The sequence below is a fragment of the Scophthalmus maximus genome, chromosome 16 (assembly GCF_022379125.1).
Source record: "Scophthalmus maximus strain ysfricsl-2021 chromosome 16, ASM2237912v1, whole genome shotgun sequence".
Classification (NCBI taxonomy): Eukaryota; Metazoa; Chordata; class Actinopteri; order Pleuronectiformes; family Scophthalmidae; genus Scophthalmus; species Scophthalmus maximus.
The window spans coordinates 10,316,308-10,338,945 of NC_061530.1; the positions used below are offsets into that span (position 1 = coordinate 10,316,308).

At 41.0% G+C, this 22,638-nt stretch overlaps 1 long non-coding RNA gene across 2 annotated transcripts in view; it reads left to right on the forward strand.

Moving 5' to 3' along the window:
- Positions 1-20,724, forward strand: part of LOC118288056 — a 33,014-nt gene extending 12,290 nt beyond the window's left edge. Inside the window, exon 3 of one of the 2 annotated variants that reach the window (XR_004785792.2) lies at positions 20,439-20,724. This is a non-coding gene — a long non-coding RNA (uncharacterized LOC118288056). Of the gene's footprint in view, positions 1-562; positions 2,876-20,438 lie in introns of those variants that run through there. The other variant, XR_004785791.1, reaches the window with a different exon arrangement.
- Positions 20,725-22,638: the final 1,914 nt, after the last annotated feature.

The following is a 22,638-nucleotide window of genomic DNA, read 5'->3' on the forward strand; positions in this document are numbered from 1 at the left end:
TTATTTTTATGTAAGGGAAACAAATTGACCAGTGTGAGAGTCACAGATTGTGTCTGGTTAGAGGTTTTGTAAAATGGAAAACCTGTCACATTAATTGTCAGCATGTCTTGGTTGTATTTATAGTTTTTCAGCAGCATGCCATACAGCCATCAATCACACACCCAGCAGACATTCTGTGCTCCTCTATCTGTTCTTTTGTGGCCTAAGTTTGCCATAGTTGTGCCAGTGTGTGTGCGTGTATGTGTGTGTCTAAACTCGAAAGTGAAATGAATTTGCCCTGCAGATTTCATAGACTGTTGTATACAGGTATACATATTTGACCCCATTCTTGCAGTATTATTAATCATGCCATGAGGGTGCTGCAGCACCTTCCAATGGTGCTCCATAAAAGTAGATTGTAGATTTCTCTCCTGTGAAAACTGTGCACGACTTATACTTTGTATATGTGTATATATAAATTAAGTTTATTATTAAGATTAGACAACACTTATGTCGAAATGGTATCTGCATTATGTCACATTGCACATCACATTGTTTTGTCTCTCGTGATTTTCTTCATCAGGCAGCAGATAACCTGGCCACTGCACTGGACGACGAGCCACAGGGTCAAGGAGCTTTACCCATGGGAGATGGCCTGAGGCTCCTCTGGGTGCAGACAGCTTTTATAGCTCAGCCACATTCGTTCTGTGTCTGTCTGCCTGTCTGCCTGATTTGGGCCTTGAAGACTTGACAGTTCACTCATGTGCGCTCCCAAATCCCAGGCGTCCTGCCGTCTGCCACACACTCACACCAATTCCCTCCCCACTCACACTCTTTCAGGTGGAAGTTCTCCTGATCCGGAGCCTGATTACCACGTGCACGGTCTTAAATTTGTCCCTTAGTGGTCAAACACACTCTATCAGGAAAATATACTGTCGCTATATGTTATATTCTATTTGTAAACTTTCAAATGCTCATATTGCCTTCGAAAATATCACACTACATTCCCAAAAGAGCACAGCTGTTATTGCTAAAACTGTTCCGACCACTCCTTTTAGATATGTAAATCTATAGAGAGAGAGGTTAGAGAGTTTAATTAAGCAGCATTGTGTTCATTGATTCATCCATACAGTGGCCATTTGACAAGGTTAGCAAACTGACTGTTTTAGCATTTCACATTATACATTTTGTCTCCACACTACACACCTGAGCAAGGTGCCGTGTTTCCGTATCACACTGTAGTCATGCAGTGGCAGGTGTCGAGTGAATTGGTCCATTGAAAGTAAAAACCCTCCTGGTTCCTCTGTGTCATTTGATAAGTGCCTCAGAGTTTCAACAGAAATAATCTATTCAAATCAGATTTTGCCTATGATAGGTTGTACATGTAAGGTTTGAGTAGACTTGGTGCTTCGAGATGATTGTTTGTCAGCAGCTCTTTGACACAGATCTCACAGTTGTCTTTACCCAGTTTTTTAGCCATAGTGATTACAGGTATAGTATATTCACTTGTAATGGAAAAAGCTGGTCATATAGAGAAACACATATGCTTTTTCTTTGTCAATATGCACCTGCTTGAGTGGCTATTGAACATGTTTTTTTAATTTTAACAAAAGGGTAGCAACATGCCCAAAGTTAAAAACACAGGATTGGAATCAGTTATTACCCACAAATTATTTTTTATTTTTCAAACTCAGGAATGGACAAAAGACGACAAATTGATATGAGTTTACTACAGCTGTTAAAGATGTGTAGGTATAGTTGTATGTTTTAAGAGACGTGTCAATCACGCTGGGGATAGAAGTGATAGAATCTTCCAGTTCTGTGTTTTGAATTAGGTCGACTGGGTTGTACTGGGATCATATATTGCGCCTTAAGTACCTGTTATTAATTCCTAGTGCACTGCAGCATTACATGTAAATCCTGTACTTGAGTTGAGAGGCACAGCTAGGGGAGATGATAACCTTGCAGCTGATGAGGATGAATAGAACAAATAATTAGATGTACAAAATAATGGAAGGGAGTGCAGAGAGGGTACTTCATCTCAAGACAAGCGTGCACGAAACTGAGCTCGGCCACTATGATCCCAACCCACCTCCCAAGGCCATTGTGAAGGAAGAGTTGAGGCTCAGGTGTCATTGTATTTTCCTGTAGCTCACCATGCAGAACTCTTCTCATCTCAAGTGACCTACAGGTATTTTCCTATAGAAAGCAACACCACCATGCAGGGATGCTTTTCTGATTGTCGGTATGTTACATAAATTAGTTCACAGCTGTTTTTGTTGTTGTTTTCTAATGTAGGGCAATATATTTCCCCCCCCAAAATACTGCTAGACAAAGAGACAAAGGCAGTAAGTTAGAACCAGACTTTAACCTACCCTGGAGGATATTGGACTCGCTATGTAGGCCATCTCCTGTGCTGAGATTACATCTCAGGTAGCAGAAAGAAGTGTCCATAAAGAATTGAGTCACCTTCTCACACTGTTACAACAGCTGGTTTATATGCCAGTAAAACAAAATATGTAGTTGTTTCTTTTGTTTTTGCCTGCTGTACCTGTAGCATTTCCACTGTTCAAACACCTGGTTCTTATTGATTGATCATTCCCACATGTGAGTCCTCTCACTGGGCTGTTTTGATCTCCACATGTGTAGATTTTTAATTACTTGTACTCATTCACAAAGGCTGTCGCATTAAAGCTGAACTCTGTTATGTCCGATTTCGAGTGACACCTGTAGCTCAAAGCAAGCTTAGATACATTACTTTTAGTACAGTGGTGCTAGGTGTTATGCATTAAGTCATAAAAGATGATACTGTATGCACAGTATTTTTGTAACTGTGTGATATTTTGTGTTTTGACTCAGTCCTGCTACATGCTATACATTCCTTCTGGATAATTAAAGTCCATCAGACTGAACTAAGCTGAGATGTAAAGCAGGATGTGAACTGTCAGGCAACACTGCGTGATATTTGTTCTCTTCGTCCTCTGTCTCTTTTGCACCCTCACATCAGTGATTTCTTTACACACTGATAGAAATGTTCAGTATCCGAAGCAATACTTTATCGAGCAACCCATGCCAATATTTGTCCTCCAGTATTATTATGCTGAATTAGATGCTACTGTTAGTTATCTAATGTAACACTTGCATGAATCTAGGTGCCTGAAAAGGGCTCAGGTGTTGCAGTGGATTTATTACCACGGTTGTATTTTGAAGATCAACCGGTAAGATGGAGTTTGTCTGTTTACACCGACTGGATTTTTGTTTCTGCTGGTTACTGTAATGTCAAGGTCCAAAGATAATTTCTAATTAATCTATCACATGTAAAAAAAATAAATTTAAAAACGAGAACAAATTCCCATTACAATTTACTATACTTGAAAGATTTGTCTTAAAATTTGCTTATACATTAATTTTAAAATGATAAGAAACCTATAGAAAGGCAGCACCTCTCCACATTTTATAAGCTGTGACCAGAAAATGTTTTGGTATTTTGATTTTAGAAAATAACTTTAATCATTGCTTTACTAATAATCTATACTGAATGCCAATTTGTTGTTTATTTATTATTGTTCAATTTATAACTGAACAATTTACAGACAATCAGATAATATCAGCAGTACAATTGTCACACAAAATAATGTGCTATATCCTCTCACTCCGCGTCCTATTGAACAGGCCGTGATATAGATCGAGATGATGTAGAGAATGAATGCCACGTTATTGTAGACTCAAACTTCATTGACTTTAGGATTTAAATCTTGTTTAAAAAGATTACTTTCAATTGTTGTCTTTGTCTGCCATCTAGCTGCATTTCAGTATTTTTGTTATAACATTTGTGACCTGGGAACTTGTCGACATCATGCTGTGGTCCGAAATTATAAAGCTTAGCTAAAGCAATTTGATCAAACCTGCATGAGAGCCGTCCAACTTTAACTTTTTCTACATAAAAGCTTTTCTGCTCAAAAAATAGCAGTGATCTTTTAATTATTTCATCCATTAATTTTTTCAGCTCTGTACTCCAATTACAATTAGGTTAAAGTCAAGACTTAAATTAACGGTGTTTACCTTTACATCATAAGAAGAGTCGAGTAATTGTAGTATTTTTATGTTTTCTTGTAGTTGTAGGGGACGTGTGCTTTGACAAAAAGAGAAGTCATATTTAATTTGAATCAATAACTAATTTAGTCTAATTTAAAATGATATTTAGGTTCAAATTGTTGAAGGTACGAACAAATGTTTTGAAAATTTGTTGTCTAATGGAAGTCCAGGAGGAAGGAGAGTAGACATTGCCAACCAATAACGCATTTACATCGCTACACTGACATTTGACCAATGACATTTGACAAATATTTATTTGACAATCCGGCTGCAGGTTTGAGGTGAAGTTTTCTGTCCTTGTCTTACCTTTTTTTCTACCTGTACTTCACCAGGCTGCTGAAGTAAAAGGTGGTTTCTTCTCTCCCAGTGTCCCTGTTATCCAAACTAAGGCATTCTCTGCATCTGCCGCCGCAGCTGCTCCTCCTTTGTGTGTTACTCTAATAGTGGGGAAAACCACTCCATCATCCTCAGCACGAGGCACAGACCCCCTTTGAATTTCTTCATCCTTGCTCGGTCTCTGTGCTCTGGTCTGTTTTTCGGGCAGCTGTTGCGAGTGCAGATGAAATGCAGTTGTGACCAGGCTGGATCCCAGCAGAACCCTGGGGCCGAGCCGCCGCCGCTCAGTCAGTGCTGGGCGTGCAAAACAGGTGTGAAACGTTTCATGAAGACGATCCTCGTGAAAACTCATTTTTTTGTATCTCCATCTTCTGAGGCAGTTTCTTCAGCTGGTCTTCTGGTCATCCCTGATCTTTGCTAACATGAAGTCTGTCCCTCACATTCAACTGTACAGTACTCGCTCACTGCGTATTTACTGAACAGCTCTCTCTATCAATCTTTTGCAATCTGATCTAGTTAAACTGCTGTTGTCTCTCTCTCTTTCTCACTAACACGCTCTCTCCCTCCTGACTGTTTCTTGCTCGCTCTCTCCTCTCTGTCCCTCCCTCCCTCCTGCGGTGTCACAGAAGCTGCCATTTGCAGTCTCTCTCCTTCCCTCTCTCTCTTCTCCTCCCCTTCTCTCTCTCTCTCGCTCTCTCTCTCTTGTTGTCTTTCTCCCTGCCTCCCACATCATGGCACTACCAGTTGACAGCAACTTGATGCACAGACGTATCATTGAGAAAACACACGCAGACAATCCACCATTGTGTTTGATCGCTTGTTAATCAAAAGTAAATGGAGGCGACATTATGAGGAAGAAAGGCTTTGACAATGACTTCCCAAATTAGATGAACTGCTTGACAGTTTGCTGCCTTTTTGAGCCCATCTGCTCTGCTCGTTATCCAACCATTTAGCCGATTCATTAAAATGTCTCTATTAGAGTAGTGGAAATTCACCTGGCCTTTGCAATGTCAGGTGAGAATATTGATTGTAGCGTGGCTTCAACCTGACCGGGGCCTGTGTCTTTTTGACCTGCAGGTGTTGTAATAAAAGACTGTGTTGTGTAGTGCAGAGTGCGTATCAATATATCACGTTTGCTGGGTGCTGTGTCTCAATGCAGAGTGATGCCTTTCACACTTGTCACCAACAGCTAATCAACAGCGATTGACCTGAGGATGTGTGTATGTGTGCGGGTGTGCATGTGTGTTTGACAATATGACACAACAGGCCTCTTTTGTCAGACGAATTGAAGTTGAAGTGTGCCAATCGCTATTAGTCAACTCTCTTGTTTCATCAGTTTCACTTACACTGTTCCGCACAGAAAGTTTTCTAGGAAAACACAGGACTATTGTCTTGATGTGTCACTATGCCCGAATCTCTGAAAAATCCTTGTGCATTCAGTTGTTTTTCCTGAAGCAAGCTATATCTTTTTTTCCCCCGTCACAACTGTCAAGGACATTACCGTTACCCTTGACAGATTCAAAGTTTGACATTATCCTCAGAGCTGAGTGCATACTCCCCTTTTCTCACATGCTCGGAGAGCAAGTCGTCAGTCAAATGCTAAAAGAGATGACAATTAGTGAGGGAGGGGGCAGAGAGAGTGAGAAGTTTCTAAAAACAGCCGTACTGGCTCAGCCCCAGCTTTATCACTAATGATTCATCAGTGCAAGAACTCTCTCAATTTTTTTGTATTTCTCTCTGTGCTCCTGTTCTTTCACCCTCGCCGCCTCTGATTTCAGACTTCTAAGGGCAATTTGCAATAGCCTGTGTGTGATCATCACCAGGCTATTGTGTTTGGCTGAGGACGTCAACTAATAGAGCTCAAAGCATCCTTTTAAAGCATCTCTCGGTCTGTGTCGGCAACAGGTACTGTACCGGTTCCTGCATAATGTAAGACTTCAACGCCATGGCGCTGCAAGCCTGGAGAACAGTAGATCACAAGGTTCACACATCCAGACTCTGAACCTGGTTATGTAATTGCGCCATAATCACAGGTGGCAGCTCACATATTCTTTGCATGTCTGTGTCTAATTGAAAGGGTTTTGCCTCCCAGGGAGATGGCTAAGTGGGATTCACTGCCGCTTCTATGGCTATAGGTATAGCACAATTTCCCTTTTTCCAGACCAATATACGAACTGGTAGAAATGAAACAGGAGAGACACAGAGAGAGGGAGAAGAAGGGGTGGGGGGTTGTTGGTCCATACCAAGATTTGGCTCTGCTTAGGCCATTGTCAACGTGACTCACCGCAGTGTTTTGGAAAAATTCAAAATTGAGTTTGTAAGCAATTATATAGGAATTGAATGTTGAACCTTGAAATTTTGTATCTTGCTTAAGTGAGTACATTTTAAAATAATGCATGTTTATAAATGTGTTGTATAGTAACCCAGCCAATACGCCATATCTGGAGCTGGGTTTGACTGGGTCCAGTCACTGAACATTCACAAATATCCCCTGGGTCTACCTATTGCCTCCATGCAGTGAAGCATTGTGACTCTTTTGTCCTTTAGGACAAAAATGATACATCTCAATAAGTCAAAAAAAAGAAATGGATTAAAACAAACATAGTCAGAGTGTAACTGAAATCAGACTAATGTGGGAGCTTTGACTTTAAAGCCTGCAAGTGAGAATAGATGCAGGAAATGATGCTCAGGTATTAAAACTGCAGCTGAGCAGATAATGTGAAGCAAAGGGAGAGTAGGAGAAGCCTCTTGTCTCTTGCCAGCTTCAGGAAGGTGTAATTTGCATTAATCAGAAGGCCCCTAAGAATAAACTTTTCACAATCTTTCTGGTGATAGTGATCGTGGCATTTCATCTTTTACTGTGACACTGGCCTCAGGCACACTGTGCACAGGATCTCCATTGACTTATTGCTGCTGACAGCTCAATCTCTCTCCATCATAATCAAGAAATATCATCTACAGGGTTCACAACACACAAAGTGAGATGCATATGATGTGTGTGTTGCTTTACTAATGCATGATAATTTAGGGCCCTTTAATAGTGAGAGATTAGCCATAAAAGACTGAGTGTGACTTTACAAAATATACAGAGCTCTCACTTTATGTCACAATCATTCAATACACTTCGATAAAGATGATTAAAATGAAATCTACCTGTCATCGTAACAAATCTGTTACGATGATGTAATAATACATTTGTGTGAAAGCCCTGAACTTTCCCTCCCTCCCTGCTCTGAGCATCACTTAAGACTCAATTACATTATTCTCCAAGACTCCTGTCTGGTGCAGCTATATCAGGCTCTGGATCCATTCCTGTTCGTTTCATTTCTGCAACTTCATTTCTTGTCAGCAGGGATTAGGAATGTGATATCATTGTGATATTATTGTACTCACAGTGAGTGAAATAATTGGGCCCAGCTGGGGAGTTGATTTGTTGAATTATTAAATATAGTTTCCTTGGTGTTAGATATTTAAATAATTACAAAATAATGATTGACAAGATAAATATCTTTAGATGGTTCATTCTCTGGTTTTGGCCTCTTTGTTCTTCACCCCATCTTCTTTAGTTACACATGCTCATGTATGTTAAACACATACACTCACTACCTACCAATGACACTCTATCATCTGAGAAAAAAATAGATCCATTTTCATGTTCAGCGAGACCCTTAGTTCATTTTAAGCCAGATTTGTTACTGTCAAATCCATAGGAAAGGATATGTCAAAGAAAACAACATCATAGTAAGACATCACACAATAACTATTTCTCTATTACAGTCACAGGAGGCATGACTGCATGTGAGGACAGAGACCATAAATTCCTTTACATACTGTAATGACTCCTACAGCTGCACTAAGCGTCCCTCTGTCTCTCTGTGCTTCACTGTGGGAGGCTCGTGCTCATTTGAGTCCGGCAAACGGACAATGATAGAGGTTCGAGTTTCGATCTGACGGACGTTCTAACTGCCCTTTATAATGTTACCATTATGTTACACTTCCATCTACTATCCATGGTCTGCACTTATGCAATGTTTCCTCTAATCTGCTATGGCTTATTCCAAGTACCCAAGAAATAAAAGTTTCAAGATTAAACATTTCTGATTGGCTGGCAGGTTCGTTAAAGTTCAAAATGAGGAATCTTCAAACATACAAGGGTCAGTAGTTTAACTAATGTTCTAAGTTAGTAATCTTAGAACTTTTTTAGTTTTTCCCTTTCCTCTAGTGTGTTATATAGGTTCTTCGTGTACATAAAAGGTCTGCAAGGTCCCTGACAGAAAACACTGCTCCTGAAGCTCCTGAAACGGCCCGCCAGTATTCCAGTCGATACATCACCACATTATGGACATTCATAAAGCGCGAGGTAGAGAACTTCCTGACCAACACACACAATTTGGGCAGCATCAAACCGGTGATCAGTAAGTATGGGGGTGTTTTTAGGGGGGATATCAGTTACATAAGCTTTTTAAGCCTCATTATTCTATACATTTGTTGTTTAGAAACTGGTTTATTAGGATGGATCTAAGCTTTCGTGCACCCGTGATGGTGTGGTGTGGGGTGACACCAAAGTGTGTGTGTCATCAACATATCTCCTGTTGTACACAAATCTCAAACCTCTGTTTGACTGCGACTGGTGAATTTGACTTTGAGAGTCAGTCTAAGACGTTGTCTTCATTTTCTGATGGTAGAATCATTCTGAGGAATGTCAAGGAGAAAATTGTTTCCATAGACGGTTTCCTGAAACTCTTTCCTTGCCCAAAACTTGCATCCTAGCTTTTAACGGGACATCATTACCTAATGTGCTGTGCGGTGCGATGCTGGGGGTGGCAGTCAGGTGTGCATAGTTCAACTTGTCCTCACCTTGACAGCATGCTGAGAAAAGCTCCCGTCTGCCTTTCCATCGATACCCTGCGGGTGAGAAAATTAATCGGCTCAGGATCCAGTGTCCTCACAGCCACCTCTCCTTCTGCTGACCCCGGCATCTGCCAATGCCCAAAGGACAGACCATCCCTGTAGTGATCAAAGGCCCCCCCCCCCCATTGGGGAAAGTACATATATATATATATATATATATGATATATTTCATACTATACCTTAGTACAGTTTTGAGAATTTCCTTTCAAGAAGGCATTCTGCTTTTCTGCCATTACATTTACAATAACAATGTTTTTTAAAAAAAAATACTGTCTATGTCTAGACATAATGCTATGTCTAATGTCTATGGGGGAAATCACACTGAGCTCAAACTTAATGTTTCTAATAAATTAAGTCATGATGTCTAACAAATTGACGACCACCAACCTGATGCTGCAGCTGTGCCTCCTCTCCCCCATGTGTCAGTTTGTCTTGGTAAGTTCCTTATGACAGATGTTGTCCCTCATGACACGTATTCAACCTCATTGTGGAACTGATTAAATGTTCACGTGCTGTCGGACGCTGTTTCTATAGCAGATACTTTGAGGGCTGTTTTCGCACAGCAAAAACACTCAACTCGTTTATTTTCTGGAGGACTGCTTGTCACTCTTGTCGATGATTGTGTTATCATTGTGAGCGAAGCCTTGGCCAACAATTAAAATAGGAGAATGGACATAGAAACAGGACATACAGGCCTCATTAAACTGTTTCATATCCCTCAAAGTCGTTAAATTCCCCCTGCTTTTCTTGCAAAGTAGCTCACTTTAAATGGCAGAACAAGGACAGGCAGAGTCAGCTGCCACAACATGACTTAATCAGAGCTACTGTATGTGCTCCCTCCTTTATGCGTTCTATAACCTTGATGGTTCAGCTGCAATGGGATTGGACAGTTCCTGCGGATCCCGCACAGTTAGTCCCAAGACGGGGACTGGTCACATCATTGTGCTCATATAGGATGTTGGACGAAACCAAATGAAACCAGGTCAAGAATCAGATCACGTCTGGTCATGTATCACAGAGAGGTGAGAATAAGCAATGTGTCTCATTGTCCAACCTATATGTGCTGAAAAGCTTCAGTGTAGAATATGTCATGTGCTTGTTAACAGTGCATTTGTCTTTGTGGGTGTGCGTGCATCTGTCTTAGTCTTATTCTGATCTTTTTTCATGTTGGTATGTATTTGTGCACAGGAGTGTGTGTGCTCACAGCTATTTGTAGCAGGTCTGGCTCCCTGGGAACCCATCCTCCATCTGTCGATTCCTCACAGCCGAGTCCAGCGAAGCCCTCATTTTACCCTAAATTTACCAGCAGCTGACCCTTTTTTCTAAGTGGTATCTTAGACCCTGTTATTTCCAAGCATCACTCTTTAATACTGTCTCACTAACTGTCTGCTTTACTCTCTCCCTCTTTCTCTTTCTTTCTGACAAACACACTCACAATGACCCACTTTGTCCTCTTCATATGCTCTTGCACACTCAATCACTGTCACACCTACACACGTTCATCATTGTAATGTTGTTAGAATAGACACAAGACAGAAAATATAGATTTGAACAACATGGGAAAGAGCTTTTGGACATTGGAAAAATTGAATCACATGATTTGCAAAGGTTCAAAAGTGTGTTGTGATATGACTAGTATGTTGAGATGCTGAAAAAAAAGCCTTGTGGCCATGGAAAAATGAATTAACCAATGGGGCATATGGTGTTTTTGTGCAGGCATATGGTGGGATGCCACTTGCCCCTTTAGTTTGGGGCCTTTTTGGAGAGAGCTATAAGATGCCATTCATAAGACTATCCCTCATACATGAGAGCTGGAGTAAAGGGGACTGGCCAGGAACATGTACTGTATTTATTTAAAGGTGGTGTCGCATCTTTGAAACCATTAAATTAAAAACGATATTGGCATTATACAACCAGCACTGCTATAAGTAGAACACACACACACACACACACACAAATTATTTCACATAAATGGCATTTTGCAATGCTTTATTGTCAGTAAAACCTTTGGAAAACGAATGTCTGTGCACAGCGTCTAGATTAAGATTAACCTCTGCATTTCTGTCCATTTCTGCATGTCAATATAAAATGATATCCCACAGCGTTGGCATAGTGATATTTATTGTTCATACCACTGGAGTTTCAAGGTTGGGGCCAGTGTTTTACGTGGCAGGAGCTGATAGCATGGCCATAGCAGTGCCGATGCATCAGCTCTATTCTCCGCTGAGGCTTTACACTAATTCAGTGCATCCGATGCCGCAGCAAGGCGCTCAATGGCCCCGCTCACCGGCTCAAAAGGCCAAATATTTCTCCCATTGTTCACTAGAGAGAGGCCGGATTTATAGGTTTGGCTGAGGGAGAGCTTCAGCATTTTTAAAAAAAATATTATTTCAAGCTGCTAGCGTTTACATGGATGAACTTTGCCAAAACTTTCTATCAATTGCTAGTGAAAATTCAGATAGTAAAGTGCATGTATGTGTGTGTATGTATTTGTGTGTGTATGTGTGTGTGTGTGTGTGTGTGTGTGTGTGTTTGGGTGTCACTGACCCAAGATAACCCAGTGAGATTCACTTTGACCCTGTTTGAAATTAAGCGTTTTGAGTTGCTGTCCCTCTTTAACACCTCTCACTGTGGGCGTGTGGACGAGGAGTGAGAAATAGACTGAGGCTGTGTGAAATAATTAAAAGTCAGCCCTCATTTCAGTCGTGGGAATTACATGTATGTGTTGGGAGAGAGAATACAAACCACATGGATTCATATCAATCATCTTTGAACTACTGAACTGTGTAAAAATCCCACATGAATCAGTACAGTAGTGGACAAATCGGAGTAGTTCCTGCTAATTATAATATTTTTGTGTCTCATGTTGATCTGCAATGATTCTCAGTTTGATTGGTCATTTTCTGTCTTTCATGTCTTTTTTAATTCAGTTTTCCTCTTCGGTGATGTCCTGATTATGGATAATTTTAATAGGGAAACACTTGGCTAATGACATTAGCCCTTTTGAATTAAGCCCGCAAAAAAACATCTTCAAGATAACTGCTACACTACACTGATAACTGTCTGGCTATGCCATGCTAATCTTCAGTTGCAGCCCAAATATAAACAGCCATGAATATGTGAAACATATACATATTCACTTGAATATATATATATATTATTACATAGTGCTGTAAAAAAAAAGTAAAAGCAAATGTAATACATAAAGAAAGACATTCACCTTAGATTAGCACTTTAGACAGCTATAATTGTATATGGTTTATGCCTGGCTAAAATTTTTTTCTTTAAATTCAAATGATAAAATGCAACTATTGGTGTCAAAATATGACCTTAACTTGTCGTACCTTTGTAAACTTTTGTTGGACGGAGGACTTGTTCTTGTTCAAGGGAAGATAGTGTCATTATAGCGGAGACTTTGGAGGACCTAAACTTATGTAACATTTAGCTTTAGTGCATCTTATCCTCTGGCATTAAAGCTCATAACATTATCCAACTTAGGAGACACTGGGACGCGGGGCTCTCATTACAGCAATGAGCCTCCTGGGTGAGCCCTCATGTCACCATTAGGTTCAGAGCTGCGGCAGCATGAAAGAAGAGGTGCAAACTGTCAGTCGCCCATCTTCTCTATTACACTGATGGGGACGAGCTCTTATTAACCTAACAATGCCCACGTCAGAAAGACTAGGGACAGAGAACACCCTCTGAGGTTTTGTCTCACCTGTAACTCCATCTCACCCCTTCTAAACTCTGTCTTCCTCTCTGACGAGTTCAAGTGTTTTTTTTCTTTTCAATTTAATCCTTAACTATCACTTTTTATGAATTACTGGGCCTTGATCGGTTGTTAAGTCATGCACTGGAAATTCAAAGTCTTCACCAGTAAAACAAAAACAAAGGCAACAAACTTCACCTCATTAAAACACGAGTGAAGACAGCAAGAAGTGCACTTGTGTCATAGATATTGATCCAAATTAAATCTCATTTAAATCAGCCATGTTTGATGGTGACCATAATATCCCACACCATATGTAACCATATATTAAGAAACCTTATTAACCTTGAAGTGACTATTATCTGTTAATTATACAGTACTGGTACCCCCAGGAGTCAAACATTTGCCAAACTTTTGTTGTGATGTTATGACAATTAAACCCTATAATGTTATTAGACATTAGTGAGGTCAATGAGCTCCACAAGTCGTCATTGTTTATGATGACTGACTGTACTAAATGAATGCATGACTGTCATAATTATAATGAGCTTTCAGATGTGAATTGCACCATCTCAGAAATGATTACAAAATCCAGACCCACAGGCAAATTTTCCTCATACCTAAACTTTTCCAAACGAATATCGATTCGCTGCCTTTCAGTTTGTGAATTTCATTTTTGCTCTAACCATGGTGCAGGTACACCTACTGTAACACTGCAGGATTATTCATTGCGTTGCAGGAGAGCTTCACCAAGCATTAACGGTGGAGGACAGGAGGATCCCAAGTGGTGATGCTTCATGCTCTCATTTTGGAGGACTGGTTTTATTTTTGGCTCATTTGCCATGCACAAGAGCTAAAGTGGCTGTGCCAACAGCACTGTACAGTAACCTCAGTGGCCTGGTCATTAATGCATGACAGATTGCTCCACCATCAACTGTGTGTCATTGTAGTTCACACTGCTATCACTGATGTTGTCTTGGTATATGTAAAGAAACAGACATTAAACTAATGATCTTTCACATATTGAGTTCATTTTCTGTTACGTTAACACAATGGGGATTCAGCGTACAGGTAGTTCATTAAAGCATTTGCCTCGATTCACATGGAGTGACGCATTTTGCCTGTCCAAAAATCTTTGTTCTACATCGACAAAAAAAAAAGCTGAGAGCCACATGCAATTTCATGTCATGTAAATATGATATTGACATGCTTCATATGTTTTGGGATTCTCACAGCCTTTGTTCCACAACAATCGCTTATACTGAAACATGTCCAGCTATCTAAGCAGCCGGGGGAATTGAGCGTTTAATCTTTCACCAACTGGAAACGATCCTCTAATTATTGTAATTGGCTGATGTGGAAGCAGGAGTGGTGGCGTGGAGGAGCCACGGTGGCAGTCCGATCACCGGCCTCTGAGCGTCTATCACCTCCGACCACTCTATCCTCCTGGATTGTGTTTCCCCGGTCTGCTCTTCACCTCCACCCCCACTGGCAACCTCACAGGGAGGATTTCTGTGTTTCTGGATGGGCAGAAGACCCACAGTTTTATTCTAAAGCTTTTTTTTCTTGGAAGCATTGGTATTATAGTAATGTGGAATTATAAAATATTTAGCATAATACTTTTAAGGACAATCTTTATCATTAACTGCAATGCTGTACCCATTAAAGATGGGCTAACATTTTACCTTTAGGCTGAGTTCCCAAATTATTTTGAAGCTTGAATTAAAGAATGGCTTAATCCTCCTGATGATTGATTTTGTCTGTGTGCTGTGGGATTTGAAATGGAAACTAACTTTAATCCAAGGCATTAATCAATAACGAAATCAATACCAAACAAATACTCAGCTGTCTTCCCTTGCAGTCTTATGATACCATTGTAATGCATTCAGATCAATACAGAAAAGGTGTTTATGGAAGAGGTAAATGGTCAAATCAGTTTTGTAGGACAACTTGTACTCTGTTGGAGCTGTTTCTACATTACGTATTAACTCTAAGTAGTTACCTCCACCAAGGAGGATCGGTTTTCACCCACGTCCGTTTGTTGGTTTATTTGATAGCAGGACTGAGCAAAAACTACTGAACTGATTTCCATCCAACTTGGTGAAGGGAAGAACCCATTCAATATTTGTGTTGATGTGAATTAAGGGGGTGGATCCAGGAACAATATTTCACTTTCTTTAACTATTTTTGATGACAAATGAATAATTTAGGCTATCAGACCCTGTCCTTTAGAACTAGACAATCATGTGTAGGAGTATTTGGCCTTGGTGGAGGTGTTGTTTCTTGATTTTGATATTCTGGTGCATTGTGTACCTGGACCAACTCTTTCCGCGAAGGGATAATGCAAAACTCCAGATTAACAGTGTCAATCGAATTACCTTTGCACAAAAGAGATTTCTTTTAACGGGGCAGCTTTGGAAGTATCTGATGTAGGAGGAGTGCCAACAACAGTGTATGGTGCTGTCGGCTCCGCTCAGCGTCTGGGTCTGTTCTGGCTGTGCTGAACTGGTGTCACAGTGTGTCTCCCAGACAGGGCACCCACAGAGCGGTGACACTCCTAGGACACGTGGCCTTTTCCCAACAGTCACCCCAGACTGCTTTCTCCACTGGACGCCTCTGGCGTAGTCTTCTACATTTCACTGACCCCAGCTTCAAACTGTTTATAAAGCAGTCTAGCATATTTTCTTGCAGTTGTTAGGTTTCAACAAAATTAGCCATCGCTGTATATATTCATGATGATAATTTTTGCTGTCATTTCTATATTTAATGTGGCCACGTTTTCTCAACCTTGAGTCCTTTGTCTCCAGTTCCGGTTATCCCACATCTCCCAGAGTGTCTCTCAGAAACCTCTTGGGACTGGGTGTGAACTTGCTGCATTCGGCTGAGACTTATACACAGTATGTTCGGCAGGCTCAGTGCACAATTAATTGTACTTGAGTGAGAGATTCTGTCGAGAGAAGCTGAGAGTTGCACCGCTTACTGAGCAGAACATTTCGTTTAGTTACATTGCGTCGTGGTCTCTCGAGGCCTCTGTCTGTAGATGGTATGGTAGCCTTAACACATCTGTGATGGATTTCCCTCTGTATGGGTGTGAACTTTGCTGAAACACAACGGCTACTCTTTCTTATTCCTTCTTAGGAACTGACCTCTGTGGTAAATGTTTGAATGGATGCAATAATGTCTCCTAACTAACACGTATTGTTATTTGTTCAGCCCGTAACAGAGATATGAACGATATCTATTGTATTAGCCACATAGTAGTAGTGTTGCTGTAGGGATGACAATGACAGTTCACTACCTTGGTCCAGACTGACTTTGGTGAGTGACTTTTTCAGCTAGCGCCACCACAAGCTTGACCCTTGTGGTTGAAATGTCCCCACAGCTACTGGATGAGCTGCCATGGACATTGATTTTCCCCTCAGGATGTACTGAGGTTGTAATAAGGACTTTTTTTGTTTAAGGGCCATCATTATATCAGAATTTAATTTCGTCCAGTATATTGGTTAATGATTAAAAACCCTTAAAACTGATGACATTCCAATAAGCTGCAACTGTGAATTGGAATTTAGCACTATTTAGTAAATGTTTGCATGTCGACACACAAAATAAGATGCTGAACATGGTCAACATTCTACCTCCTAAGCATCAGCAGGTTAGCCTCATCACTGTGAACTTACTGTATGCCTCTATTAGCATTTAGCTCAAAGTTCTACCTTGGCGAAGTACAAAAATACATATGGTTACTAATAGTGTATAAATTTTTTATAAGCAGTATATGTTGACTGGCACCTTTAAAAACCTTTCACTCAGTACTGTACATCTATTTGCTCTCGTAAAAATCGGAGGCCTATTTAGTTTTGTAGTTCTTTTGTCTCTCTGGGTCCTCTTGTATTCCTCCAGACCGTTTCTACAGGGAACATCTAATCATCTCCTGTGTAATTGGAGCTGTGTTAAGATGATCTGCAGGAGTGGGACGTCGGCTCTAATCACACGCGCACACTGCAGCTGAACTCTAGCGCTCGGGCAAGAACAATTATTATTTCAACACTGGTACCTTTGGTTACAATATAAAATGGCATGTCCACCGGGAGTTTGGAACTCTAATAAGACCCAGCACACTTTCTCTTTTTCTCCACCTTACAACCTTTTAGAGAATGCATAATTATCCAGACTTTGTGGTCTTTTCGTCTGTACGACATTAAAGGTTTATCAATGCTCACAGTGGAGCTTTGCGCTCTGTCCTGTCACACCTGGCTCTGCATAATTTATACATTGATTTGGGAAGAGGGAAAGATTTACAGTGTTGTATATCTGACAATACTATGCAAATATCTTTTCATTTTGTGTCCTATATATTCTCCCCCAATAGCATAAATACGTATGAATTAAGTACAAAGCAAACTGTTTATAATACGTACGATTTTGCAACTTATTTCTAAAGAAAAAAACACAGTATTATCCTTCAGATTACCTGCCTTAAGCTTTTTTTGGTTTCTCTGCCAATATTTTGGTGAGAAAAAAACTACAACCTGTGGAAAACACTGAAAACAGCTTCTCATCTTCCACTGGTTGAATGACGTCTTTGAGGAGCTCCTGGATTTGTTTTGCAGCGATACGCTATCTCCAGGCTTTGTGTCATGCTGGTCAATCGACCGATTTCCCTTTACTGTGTCAGACAGACGTCGTTTCAGCCCAGTTTCCTTCCCTTTTAAAAATCTAAAATGCGGTGTCACTTTGTGTTTGTTCTCGTGTCCCCCATGGGTAATGATAAAGTGCTCTGTGCTTTTATAAACCTCAGTACTGCTGAGCATGCGACAGTCCAGCATAGTCACTACTGCACTGTCAAAGAATTGAGAGTTCTTAAGTACAACATTACGTTCAGTGTTCTGCATCACAAGGCAAGCCAAGTTTATTTATAGAGTATTCAGATGCAAGACGAATGCTTCACGATGGATAGAATATTTTAAAAAGATAAAGCAAAACAACTCAATTTTTTAAAAGAAGATACATCTGATTAATTGCAAAGGAGCATCAATCAACAATCCAGTTTAAAGCCCTGATTCAATTGAGCTGACAGTTGAAGCGGAGCTCAGATACTCAGGAAGCTTGTTCCACTGGTGGGGAGGGGAGCATAGATGAACTGAGGTGTTTGGATAGTTTTTAGTGTACACGTAAATCAGAAATGGATTCATGCCTGAGACTATTTATTGTTTTATAAATGAGTAAATGGATTCTAAAAACACTCATAATGGGTTTCTGTCTGCCAGTTCTGAAAAGGGCACAATGGCTTTGTGCTACATCTGCTTTGTACTTGTGGCTCGTATTTGAAATACTTTCTTTTTTTCCAATGTTATGCCAATTTTTTATTTTTGCTGAATAGGTCAAAACTCCATCAATGCTGCGTATTGGGTCTGCGGTTAAACGCCCAGCTGCTGAACAAGATAATTCCTCTTCTACTTCAGCTCCTGTCCATTTCTCTCCAATCAAGCAATCTAATCTTATTACTTCACTCATTAACTGCAGACGGTATATTTTTAGAATCTAGGTCAGCCTGGTGTCCCTGTGACCTGTGTGGACTTGCTCGGTTTGTGAAGCAATACAATAACTAATATATTTTGACATTATGATATAAATCAATGTCTGATTTGCTGCAGTTAATAAAAGCCTTTTTCAACTGGCACACAGGAAGTGATGTCTTTGACCACACTGATTCACAAGCAGTGGTGGACAGTAACAAAGTACATTTACATAAGTACTGTACTTAAGTGCAGTTTTCGAATATTTGTACTTTACTTGAGTATTGTTTTTTTGGAAACTTTTCACTTTGACTCCACACATTTGAGAGTCAAATATTGTACTTTTGACTCCATTTCTATGAAAGCCCTCGTTACTCGTTACATTTTCATTGAAGTCAGCGGATGAGTTTTTTTCCTTCACAAAATGCCAAACTCCATAAACGTATTACTTTTTGGCTGTAAGCAAGGGATTTCCATGCTCCTTATTTTGTATGTGCCTTTGCATATGCAGCATAACCCATTACATTGGTGCTAATTCTCTCCACGACAGCTGAAAGTCTTCTTAAAGACACGTGGCCTGAATACATGGTGCTTTTTCACACTGAATATGAGTAAATCTATAATGAGTGCTATATTTATGTCTATAATAAATCTTACACTGCCCTTTAGCACTGTGTGGGAAGCCCTATTTTTGATCCGTATGTTTTTGGCACGTTGAAAACCTGACCTTGTTTTCACACCACAAGCAATACGATTAACAAGTCACTGGTTGAATTCTTTTAAATAATGACCTCAGCAATATGTAATCATGTTGAAAACAGACTGATACAGAGTATCTGAATTATATTATTTTTCTGCTCAGAACGCTCTTCTACACAATACAATACAGGCGCGATATAGATGATCTGATTCTGATTTAAAAGGCGAGCTGTGAATTGTCACTCTACCTACGTTTTCTCAACCACGCTCTCTTTGTCTGCTCTCTCGGTGCCGTGCAATCACACTCAAAATGAATCATCTGCCACTCTGAGTGCATTGTTTCTGACCAGGTTACCTGCTGCACCGGCACCGGTTCTGTACCAGCCTGAACCCCGGTCGAACCTCATCTCTGCCACAGTCATTGTCTGAGTTTGCACTCGCTGTCCCCCTCTCTGTTTGTAATGGATGAATCCACAGACAGATGAGACTCTCCTTTCTTTCCGAAGAGACACAAAAACACAGCAATGACAGAATGAAAGGCTTTTTGTATATGTAACACCCAGACATGTAACGCTGTCCGCTCCGTTGAGTGACTACTGAACATGTAATGCTTCCTCCACACTTGGATGCAATTGAATGTATGGTATCCTCCCCGTTAACTATTTCTTTATTACTCCCCATTCCCCTAAAATGTACTTTCTAGCCACAAATGAGTTATCATTTAACACCTAGCCACCCTCCGAAATCTCCCTTATGCATCGGCTACGTGGAAACGCTAATGTGACAGATGATTTACCAGCAGCTATTTAGATACTTTCTAAAATTAGGCGAGCACATCCTTGCCTTGTCCCTCGTAACAAGGCATATGTAAGGGATGTGCAGAAGATCACACCTTGAGACCTGTGATTATTCATTTTCACTTCCAGATGCTCCCAGACACCTTTGAGGAGGAAGCATGGCGATTCAGGAGCTGCTATACTGAGCAAACAGTACATTAACTAACATTGGATTAGTGTGTGAGTGCATGCAGGGGACACACTGATCTTGTGCATTCATGTACCTGTTTTCATGCCTGATTGTGTAACCGTCTTTTCCATCTGCATATGCATTGCCGTGTGCCTGTCATTCGCCGTTCTGGACGCGGTATATATCGGACCAATCATGATGGAGCATGTACTCTTTATTCTCTTTAGGAGATTCCAGCTCTGGTTACCAAACGGACCATGCAACACTGGTCACCTGAAACCCAGCACCTACAGCCACCTACAACCAGTCGGCCTCATTTGTCACTTTCACCGCATGGCTGTGCACGTACTTTCAAGGTACAGTCTACTACATATATATCCTCAGCCTGGAGGTAACAGTTTGAAGCCTTAGTGAATTGACTTGTCAATGACGTCTTATCAATGTCTGTTGCAACGTGTGTTCATTATTTCTCAGTCATTGTGAAAAACTTTCCATTGTTACAATCAGAGCAAAGGGGAAAATGCAGCTCACATACAGTGGAATTAGACGACATAAGGTAGGATGTGACATTCAGGAATCAAATTGTGCATTCAACCTGCACAGTCAGGCGGCCTATAACTTCCCACCCGCTTTTGTTTTGTTGTCGGGAGTTTCCTGTAATGGCTGCCGGTGGTCATGGTTGCCTTGCATCCCTGAAGCCTACTGTCTGACTGGCTAACCTTGTTCCATTTTTGCCTGATGAGGCTGATGCTGGTTGGGCCTTTGAGTGAAGCCGTCTCCTCCCTTTCACTGAGACACGCTGGCTCACTGCCCCGCCTCCTCCTCCTCCTCCTCCTCCTCGTCCTCCTCGCTGCCTTGCTTCATCTCTGACTACCCCACCTTCCCCACATCCACACACTCCCCCCCCCCCCCCCCCAGGAGCCACAACACCACTCCATGCAGCGAAGATGTAAACTAAGCTAGCACAACACCAACACACCCTCCTCCATTATTCATCTGCCCCCTTTAATGAGTTTTCCATCCACCTTCATGCATCTACTACAATTAAAAGAAACAATTATTTAGTTTGATCACTTTAATTTCATTTCACTGAAGTATTGCTTCATACGAATGCATCTTTCACTGCATTAACCTCTCCCCTGCGTTTGAAGTAGCAAGAGTGAGTGGAGAGAAAGTAAACGATAGATCAGAAAATGCAAAGTTTCTGTATATGTATCAGCAGATTGGGTGCCCTCAAAGACAACGGCAGCTACATGCAGAACACAAGGTGCAGCATTTAAACAGATTTTTCTTTCATTTTTTCACCTTTCTCTCAAAACCTATTTTAATTAGTCACCAGTTTCCTTTCTTTACAAAGTGTTCTTCAACGTGTGCCTGTACTACCACTAGTCCGATCAAATCTTGAGGAAATGGATTTGCTGATTTATCCTCCTCTGTGACCCTCTTTTCGTTTTACACTGAAGAGCTGTCTAAGCTTTCACCGTGGTGCCAGGGCCAAAAGATTGCATGTCCATCACACAGATAATGTTTGTTTACATACCATGATCATGAAAAGGAGGCCGGCTAAATATTTGATGGCTTCTTCGAGTTACCCAGGAACAGTCACCCTGTGACCCAACACTAGGCTTGGATCTCAGCACATCCAGTCGTCATTAAACACCTCTACAGAGCGCTGGCTCACATTTGTGGGCACATGACTCTGGTTGGCAAATAATATAAAGCAACATCACGCTTTATGCTCTCTCTGCTCACTGTGTTGGCCACAAATCAGGACTCTCAGCAACTACTGGTCCTCAGTGTACCAAGTTTAAACTCACTCAGTTACACATGTTCTGCTACAGTGCATAGGGTGTTTATAAAAGACAGTGTAAGAACCCAGAGGACAAAGGTGTGACAGCTTTCCACAGACTCCTCTTTAAAAATGTAGGTTTCGGTTGATGTTTTCGGTGCTCAGTCTCGATCATCATGAGCTAATCGACAGGCCCAGCGCCCGTGACCTAACCCTGACTCACTGACACACTTGCATACACTCCACACACTTTGAGTGTAGCATCCCAATGGGCAGAGCTTAACCATGCATGCATCAGCACTTGTTTGCACTGTCCACACGCCAGGCATTCAGCCATAGTCACTGCACTGCTCGAGTCAACTCAACACACACACCTCAGGCCTCCTCCTCTAATCTCAGAGTGGCTGCTCTGCGAGCTTTGACAAACATGTAGCCCCAACAAAAGCCAAGAGAAAGAGAGGGAAGAGAGTTGGAGATGAGAAATGTCTGAGCGATGCAACACAAAAGGACAATTTACTGCTAAGTCACGATATCAAATATTGTGTTAGTCCAGATATAAACACTTTTAATGAAGATATCAAATCATTGTCTGATATAATTTGTTGTTTTGACACCTCTTATCAATTATTGTTCTCTAT